We start from the raw sequence: 10,045 nt of genomic DNA on the forward strand, positions 1-10,045 counted from the left end.
AAGAAAACAAAAGGCTGAAACAAAAGAGCTTATGTGGTGGCCTATGTAACTTAAAAGGATGCTTCCCTGCTTTGCAGAAAGGCTGAGGTTAGAGGAGAGGATATCCACGCTGCTTGCCCCTTTCTGTGGAATCAATCAAAAGCTGATCAGCCAGTAGACAATCCACACTTTTCAGCCAGACGTCCCAGGCAGCGGAACCACGGGCCACAATCTGACAAACTGAACAGTTACTCCTGGGGGCTCAAAGAGGACTTTGGGTATGTGTATTGCTCAACCAACGGCTCCCCATGCCCCCTGGCAATCCATTTCGAACACTTCGTGTTTTTTTAAAAGTAGACTGTAACATGGTATATGGTGAAGTTAAAGCTCCCAGTGAGCGTGCCTAAGGCCTTGGGCACAGTAAAGTAGCTCTTTAGGTCCAGTTAATTCCCAGCCAAAGAATCATAGTTTTAAGGGCAGTTTGCAGGAAACTTTGCATACTTATGGGAGTTTTGTGTCCTGTTTTCAGGTAGGAATCAGCGGGATCCATTCCTGGGGCTCTTTGCACTCTTATTGAGGCTCGAGGAGAACCACACTTGTGACAGACAAGCTTCCTGGAAAGGGAGCTGGCCCATCGCAACAGGCAGCCCCCAGTTCAATTGTCAGTGCAGTCCAGGGCACACTCTCCATTCATGCAGAGTGAAAATGAGGCCCAACTGGCCTGGCCAGCATTAGGCCTGCGTGCCCTACAGCATGCCCCAGAATCCTTTGCAAAACTCCCATGGCCACCATGCAGAGGCTCCCGAGAGGATAAAACTGCATACCATGGAAAGGGTATCATGACTAACATGAGCAGTGGGCAAACAGAGCTTCTTTAGGAAGACACACTGGCCTTCGGACACCAGGAATGGTATAGCTGGTGCAACTTGCCTCAGCCTGGCTCTGCCCTACTACTTTCTCACATCTGCCCAGCCCCCCTTATCCATCACTTTCTGCTGTCTCCCTTCCAACTCCCTCTCATGGATTGCTTGGCCTTCCCTGCTCAGATTTTGGGGTGCTGCTTGTGATGGTCCCCCATGCAGAAAAAGTGGGGGGGCACCATGTATGCCCCCCCGGAAAATCTTTCAAGATTTACACATCTGAAGACAAGTCAAAGCAATTATGTGCTTCATTACAGCCTAAAGTTAGACAGGCATAAATCATTACAGTGAGCTTATAGGACATTTTGTTTATCGTTTTCAGTATGCAACATGAGTTGATACATGGTAATAAACTGAAAATAAAATAAAAATCTACGTTTTACATCGTTCCCTTCTTACAACATGCAATTTATAAGGCTTTTTAAATGTACGCCAATGATGTCTAGCTGTCTTTTAATCTCATCCCACTTAGGCTGGTTTTGGGTTTCTCTCAAAAGCCTCTGGCAATCCTTCTTACGAAAATGCCTAGGTTTGGGGTTCTTTTCTTTGCTCGCCTTAAATCTGGCTGTATTAGCTTGATGTATATAAAGTTTGGGGGGGCTGGGAGGCCTGGGGAGCAAGCAGGTATGTGCTCTCATAGTGTAGGTCATGGGGTGGGGGAGAAGGCTCTCCCCTGACTTCCATTGTAAGCTTCTACAGACCTAATGGTTTTCTGGGCTCCAATGTATATCTTACTAGTCCAATGTATATCAACTGTATTATCGGATTATAACAGAAGACAGAAGATGCTGGAATTTAGGAAGCCAATAATGATCATGTATGTTTCAATGCATAATTAATGATCGTTTTGAAAGAATGAAAAAAAGAACACCGCTTATGTAAAGAGATATAAATATAACGTAAGGACATATAAGCCTGAATTGATATAATTTAGTTTAAACATTAGATGACGTTATATACAATTTATGTACCTTTTTTTGGTTGTAAGTAATACAGTTCTTCAATTAAAAAATACTTTAAAAAAATCTTAAATCTGGCTGCAGTGGATATGGCAGTGCCTGGATCGCTTAGCCATGGTTAGGCGACTGGGGGCAGCCACTAGGCTTCAGTGCTCCCCTAGTACAGGAATCCCCTGATCCTTTCATTTTGGGAAATAACCATGGCCACTCTGACAGCAGCACTGGTGCTTTTCCACTAACCATGGTTGGTTCTAAACAACAAGCTGCAAACCTCCTTTAACCGTGGCTGTAAAATGTGGAGCTGTGACAGGCAGGAAAGGCTTCAGCGCTTTTCCAAACAATGGCTTGCTCCGTAAATATAAGCAATAAGGTGAAATCCCTGTGTTTGGTGCCAGTTTGGTGTAGTGGTTAAGAGCGCGGACTCTAATCGGGGAGAACCGAGTTTGATTCTCCCACTCCTCCACATGCACCTGGCTGGATGACCTTGGGCAAGCCGTAGTTCTGATAAGAGCTGTTCTTGATAAGAGCAGTTTCTGTCAAGAGCTCTCTCAGCCCCACCTACCTCACAGGGTGTCTGTTGTGGAAAGGGGAAGGGAAAGGAGTTTGTAAGCCGCTCTGAGACACCTTTGGGTAGTGAAGGGTGGGGTATAAATCTAATATCTTCTCTTCTTCTCTTCTAGTAAACCAATTCTTACTAACGTATAAATCTGTCTTATACCCAGAGTCCATCTACCCCAGTAAGAACATAAGAGAAGCCATGTTGGATCCAGCCAATGGCCCATCCAGTCCAACACTCTGTGTCACACCGCAACCAAAACCCAGGTGCCATCAGGAGGTGCACCAGTGGGATGAGAACTCCAGAATCCCTCCCATTGTTGCCCCCCAAGCACCAAGAATTAAGAGCATCACTGCCCCGGACAGTGTTCCCTCTGTTGTGGATAATAGCCACTGATGGACCTCTGCTCCAGATGTTTCCCCAATCCCCTCTTGAATCTATCTATGCTTGTAGCTGCCACCACTTCCTGCGTTAGTGAATCTCACTACTCTATGGGCGAAGAAGTACTTCCTTTGACCTGTTCTAAGCCTACTGCTCATTAATTTCATTAAGTGCCCACAAGTTCTCATATTTTGAGAAAGGGAGAAAAGTGTTTCTTCTCTACTTTCTCTAGCCCATGCATAATTTTGTAAACTTCCATTCTGTTTCTTCAGATTAGAAGCAGATCTCCAAGGTCTCAGTATATGTCTTTTTTTAGTTCTGCTACCCAGATTGGGTTGTTTTCCCCCAGCAATGGTAAGAGTTGAACATGGGCTCTTCTGTATGCAAAGCATGTTCTCTACCACTGAGCTATGGAGGGGGAAACTCACAGGACCACCTATTGGTGAACAGGTATGTAGAATGAAGGAATCCAGACACACTATTCAAGGGCCATTTTATGGGACCTTCTGGATGCAAAACATATGCTCTGCCACTGAGCTGTGGCCTCATAAAATGTTGGATTCTCCCACTGAACAGATAATTTGTGCCGAACTATGACAGTTTATAGAATCCCACGAGAATAAGAAACACTTTGCATACAGAAGTACACAAAGACATAAAAGATCAAAGGACTTGCTTTTCCTCCTAGGAATCCACCACCCTACAGCTAGATTCTCCAACCAAAATGGTAACAGATCGAGACAAACAGAGGTGTAGTGCAAGAATGAAGAGTAAATAAAGGATAGGAGGGAACACTTTGTTGTATGGCACTGTTTATTTCCAGAAGATGACAACAAATCATTCAGTTCTTTCAAATAATATTGTGTTTGTTCCTCACACAAAAAAATTAAACTTGTTTATAAAAGAATATGAAGTAATATGGTTTACAACATTGTTTATAGATTCTCCTTTGAGATGAAAAACCTCAACAAAAAAGCCATGACTCCTTCAGCCTTTACCATCATCCATTGTTCTTAGACTTCCTCCAGTCTAGAGACAACCATGACCTCTCAAGGGCTCTGACAGAGGCTCCAACAACACGAGAACAAGACGTCTGAGCACAGTGGGTGGGATCATGTGGAAAACTAGACATAGTGAGAAATATGGTGCTACTTGTGAAAACAACATTCCCTTGGAGAGTTTGCGCCTCCATAATGTGAAGCGTAACTTCACCTATGTTCTAAAGTCACCCTGGTGTGCCTTTCCTTGCCCCACAAGCAATGACCAATGATGTGGATTGGGGGAGGGGCCAGGAAACCCATAAGGGCAGCGGGACAAGCTTTCCTACATGTGACAGGTAGCAAACCCCAACACAGGGCTGCCATTTTTGATGGCAGCCATGACTCTCTCACTACACACTATTTTGCTCTACAGTAAACTCCTACATAAACGCCACTTGCAGACACAGATACCCTCAAGCAAATGGGAAGCATTATCTGCTAAGTGCGCTTGTAACTAAAAACATACTCCCAGGAATGCGTTCCTATTGAAGTATTCTTCAGCTGTTTATGGTGAAGTGACGACATGGGTTCATCCCTAGTTGGTCTTGGAGTCTTGGAGTGGCACTACGCTTTATGCAGGATCTCACTGCTTGGACAGCGCACTGGTTTTCAGCACACACTGAGGGGCCCCTTTCACTGTCATTGGCCCAGAATTCTGAGAGGAGAGGAGCCAGTTTGGTGTAGTGGTTAGGAGCGTGGACTCTAATCTGGGAGAACTGGGTTTGATTCCCCACTCCTCCACATGCAGCTGCTGGTGTGACCTTGGGTCACTCACAAGTTCTTCCAGAGCTGTTCTCTCAGGAGCAGTTCTCAAAGAGCTCTCTCAGCCCCACCTACCTCACAGGGTGTCTGTTGTGGGGAGGGGAAGGGAAAGGGATTGTAAACTGCTCTGAGACTCCTTCGGGTAGTGAAGGGCGAGGTATAAATCCAATCTTTCCTTCTCTTCTTCTTCACCCTTTTCAAACGGAAAACTGGACATCCTCCTCAGCAGATATGCTTGTCGAGAATGAAACTGCCTACCCGCAAGAAGCCCACCCATGATTCTTGTGAATCACAGTTCTGGGCATGCTTCCTTGCAGGGCTGGTAATTTGGCTTCGTTGCTGCAGCAGGGGAGAGCCAGTGACTGTACAATGTTCAGTACAAGAAGACTGCCCACCTCTAGCGAGGTCTGACTGGAAAGAGGCCTGGCTAGAGCAGTAAATCATGCAAAAACGCCACTGGCAGCTTCTTCCATGCATGGGTAGTTTGGGAACACAGGAGCCTTAATTTTCTTCATTTTCTGCAACAAAGACAACTTGGGGGTTACAGTCCTGAGCAGACTTCCACAGTCCATTCAATGCCAGCAGGATTGTCAGCACCCTGCTAGTTCGAGCTTCTGCAGGGAGGAGCAGAGGTGGCAGGGGGGCCTTGAGTGCAGGGGACAGGAAATGTGATAGAATTCTGCCCGGTTGAGCAGGCAGAAGACAGAGGAGGGCATACCTCCGAAGCCCAGCAAGTCCTGCTGTTGCACATTCCCAGAGCAGACTTTTTCAGGGGTACAAGAGAAGTATGTCTCCAATTCAAACACGGAAAAGAAGTGTCCTTCAGCTATTAAAGCTCTGGGAAATGCTAAACAGCCCTGAGAGGAAAGGAGGAGAACCGGCAGCTCAGTGGTGAAACATGCGGCTCACTGGCAGAGCATTTGTTTGGCATGCAAAAGGTCCCTGATTCAATCCCCGGCATCTCCAGTTTGAAAAGGGGCAGTGAAAGACCTCTTCTGCCTGAGACCCTGGAAAGCCACTGCTGGTCTGAGTAGACAATACTGACTTTGATGGGCCAAGGGTCTGATTCGGTGTAAGGCACCTTCATGTGTTCATGTGCTTGGCATGGAGAAGGTCCCAGGTTCAATTCCCAGTGTCTCCTGTTAAAGGGACCAGGCCATAGGTGATGAGAAAGACCTCCGCCTGAGACCCTGGAGAGCTGCTGCCAGTCTGAGTAGACAATACTGACCTCGATGGACCAAGGGTCTGAGTCAGTATGTGGCACCTTCCACATGTTCTTCCGCGTGTTTGAGCTCTTCGGGGAATGAGGTAGAAATGCTGCAGGAACATTTCCAACTCTACAAAGCATGTTAAAATCAGGCAGGGCGCTCTGCGTGTGCGCTTCTTCTAACTGCTCGGTTGCTGGTGACAAAGCCTTTTAAAACTCGAAACGAACAGGGCACGCCGGGGCTTGGTGGAGCTCCCTAATCAAAGGCAGCTGCCTTGGGAAGCAGGACGAGCATTCGCTCCAACGAGCCAGGCCAAGTTGAAAGGCAAGCCGTTTCGTCTCCACCAGGGTTCTGCCTCTGAGCAGGCCAACAAGTTGAAGTGGTAGATCTCCCTTTAATGAAAAGCTTCAACCGGTGCACAATCCAATTGCTTGGTTATCAAAAGCCACTGGCTGGCATACTCCCCGGTGCTTCAGGGTTTGCCCTGATAGCTGGTGCAATTCAGGGGGAGCCTTTTAATCCAATGGGGGTGTGGCTCTTGAAGCGCTGACGGGTCAAGTCTTGAAAAGGGGCTGCATCCTCCCTTGAAGGACTAGCCCCCGCCCGGGGGGGGGGGTCAAGCAGCATGGCAGACAATCCTAGCAGCAAGAGCCAGGCTGAGGCATCTGCATGAGGCAGAGGGTGCAACCAGGCAGCCAAGCTCAGATGAGTTCCACAAAAGTGGTCCAAGCTGGCAGGACGAGTTTAAAAAGAAATGATTCTCAAGGCCGTCGGGGCCAAGGAGCAGAGAGGTCTGGCAAGAATATGGAGCTGGGCAGGAACAAGTTCAGGCATAGAGCCTCAGCTTCACAAAGGGAGGCACTTTCTAGCACAGGCAAAGCCTGCTGAAGCTTGTATAGGTGGTGGCCAATCATGTCCAGGATGAACCATTGAGGACCAATGCTCCCTCTAAGCTGTGGAGTCGTGTGAGCAAAAATTCTATTTTGTGGGCTACTGGCATTAAAGTTGTGAGGGAGCGACCTGGCTACTGCATAAATTAGCTTGCTCTAAGCTACGTAAGTTTGCTCTGAGCTAAATTAGTTTGCTCTGACCTTCCTGAGCTAAGACAAAAATGTGTGAGCTCACACCAACTCAGCTTAGAAGGAACACTGCTGAGGACTAGTAACTCTGCTTGAAGCTCGGGAAAAAGTCACGGGTCTCCAAGGAGGTGTATCAGGGAACAGGGCTGTGGTTCAGCTTATAGAAGATGCCTGCTTCAAAACCTTCCCATAGCCAGAGACTACGGCACACAATGGGCTCCAGAAAATACTGGAAGAGGGCATGACGTGTGGAACAAATGAAGAAAAATCAAAGAAAAGGAATGAAACATGAAAATGTTGCTGGCTCACAGAGGTTTTCATTCAGTCTCCTCCTGTCCCGCTCCTCACATGAAGCTGGTTTCCAGCTTCCAAACTGGTGACTGATTGTGGACAGAGAATTGTGGAGGGACCAGTGTAAACACATACCTTTAAAAAGGTACAGCAGGTTTTGGTACTGAGCTTGACATCCTCAGGATCTGTTGAGATGGAATTCCAAAGAACTAGTGAATTCCATGCTTTGTCTTGGAGCCTCCCCTTTTATTACAGAGACAACTTTAATATTGCAATATTCCAAAATCTGCTAAAGAGTATCCCAGGAAACTAACAATGCCATCTTAAGCACAGCGACATCCTTCCAAGTCAATGAGCTTAGAAGAGTGTGACTCTTTTTAGACTTTACTTTAAATGCTCTTCTCCCCCCCCCCCAATTTCTGAGCAATCTCATTTTTAATTCCTCATTTTTGTCATCCATTTATCCATCTGCACACAGACTGCTTGGCCTCTGCAAATATTTACTGGGAACACGGTGGTAAATCCACACAATAACAAAGCACTCGGTGCAAAATCTGGCTACATATATTGTAGAAAATTCAGAATAAATGTGAAGCCTACTGGAATACATACAAAAATCCTACAAATCCAAAAATCCAATCATTACATACAAAACTATTTCCAATCATCAATGTTATAACACCGCGTAGCTATTCCACCATGTAAACAATGACTACACACTCTCATTCAATACTAACAGACTTAAAACAGCAAAATGTGATGTGGTAGGTCTTAAATACCACACCTTTAAAAGGGAAATCCCCTTATCAATTGTGCTGATAAGCTTAAAGCCAGTAAGTCCAGTAACTTGGATCTTTGACACTTCATTCTTTAAAGGGCACTCCATTATTCAACGGATAGCCGGTTTTCTTGTCCGTTTCAAATAATATTTTTCAAGAATCGCTCATCAAGTCATGCAAACTTTTTTCTAAGCCGTCCCCGATCAGAGTGTGACCTTATGGCAGACAAAGATACTTCTTGGCAACTCAACTAAATGCAAATCTCCAAAGTGTCATACAAATGCAAACATACAAATCTTTCAAATCCCTTAAATGTTTGGATTTACAAGATTTCTGTATGCATTCTAGTAGGTTTCACAATTATTCTGAATATCTTCTGCAATATATGTAGCCAGATTTTGCACGGTGTGCTTTGTTATTGTGTGGCCTCTGCAAGTGGCAGAAAGGCATTGTTGGCAGATGATGGCGCATAGCACATTAGAAGACATGCCCGCAACACACATGTTCACTTCTTCACTTCTTGCACACGCTTGAGGCTAGGGACGACTCGAGGCAAGACAATGGCGGATGGGAAGAAGGCCTGTGGCGAGTGCCAGGGGAAGGATCCCCCAAGTTGCTCAGATCAGAGACGAAGCCTGACTGGGAAAACTTCAGCAGGGTCGGAAACTACTTGGTGGGGCCATGGCTCAGTGGGAAAGCATCTGCTTTTAATGCGGAAGGCCCCGGGTTTAATCCCCAGTGTCTTCCATTGAAGGGTATCAGGAGGACTGCCAACTCTGGCCTGGGAAATTCCTGGAGACTTGGGGGCAGTGCCAGGGAAGGGGGAAATTTGGGTAGGGATTTCATCTAGAATCTATGGTATACCATAGAATTTGCCTTATGCAACCGCCATTTTCTCCAGGAGAACTGATCTCTGTAGTCTGGAGATCAGTTGTAATTCCAGGAGAACTCGAGGCTCCACCTGGAGGCTGGCAACAGGTGGCAAGTGTTAGGAAATACTTTGGTCTACCTGAGGCCCTGGAGGAGGAGGAGGAGGAGTAAGAGGAAGGGCAAGAGGAAGAAGAAGAAGAAGAGGAGGAGGAGGAAGGGGAAGAGAAAGAAGAAGAGGAGGAGGAGGAAGAAGAAGAGGAGGAGGCGGAGGAGAAAGAGGAAGGGGAAGAGGAAGAGGAAGAAGAAGAGGAGGAGGAGGAAGAAGAGGAAGAAGAGGAAGAACAAGAGGAGGAGGAGGCGGTAGAGGAGGAGGAGATTGGATTTATACCCCTCCCTTCACTTGGAGTCTCAAAGCGGCTTACAAACTCCTTTCCCTTCCCCTCCCCACAACAGACACCCTGTGAAGTAGGTGGGGCTGAGAGAGCTCTTTCAAGAACTGTCCTTGAGAGTACAGCTCTGACAGAACTATGGCTTGCCCAAGGTCATCCAGCATCTGCAAGTGGAGGAGAGGGGAATCAAACCCGGTTTTTCCAGATTAGAGTCCGCGCACTCAACCATGACACCAAACTGGCTCTCACTGCCAGTCACCGCAGACAATACTGAGCTGGATGGACCAATGGTCTGACCCTGTATAAACTATTTTCATGTGAAGTTATCAGTGGATATACTTTGCTTATTGAGATTTCTTTATTGGTAAGGGAGAGAGCAGCAGAACAATGAAAAGAGGAACTCATAGTGAGAATCTTTGTGTGGGGGGGATTTGGAAAGCGGGTGCCACATGTAGAGTTCCAGCCTGGGAAGAGGGCCGTACAATGTCCCCACCCAAAAATAAAAAATAAAAATCAGCACCAGTCCTGCATTATCCTCTATAAATAAGTAATGGGTCTGTACAATTTGACGTACCAAGGGCAAAATCATCGTTTTTAATACAGGACAGAGTAAGCACGCGGAATAAATTGCTCAAGAAAATAGCCTCTTTGGGGACTCAACAGTACCTCGTCAATAGATACCTGGTGCCAGATAATGACTTCAATCACTGTCTTCCTCCCTGGAGACCAAGAACGCATCAGGATGAGGATGACAAGAGTCAAAGAAAAATGGGCCATCCCTCGTTATTGGACAAAAAGATCATGCCATATCACAATGTTAATAACTCCCTTG

At 46.4% G+C, this 10,045-nt stretch overlaps 1 protein-coding gene across 4 annotated transcripts in view; it reads right to left on the bottom strand.

The window, feature by feature from the left end:
* Nucleotides 1-10,045, bottom strand: part of BCAS3 (breast carcinoma amplified sequence 3) — an 812,136-nt gene that overhangs the window by 666,335 nt on the left and 135,756 nt on the right. The window lies entirely within an intron of this gene.

The sequence above is a fragment of the Gekko japonicus genome, unplaced genomic scaffold (assembly GCF_001447785.1).
Source record: "Gekko japonicus isolate JY-2015 unplaced genomic scaffold, Gekko_japonicus_V1.1 scaffold348, whole genome shotgun sequence".
Classification (NCBI taxonomy): Eukaryota; Metazoa; Chordata; class Lepidosauria; order Squamata; family Gekkonidae; genus Gekko; species Gekko japonicus.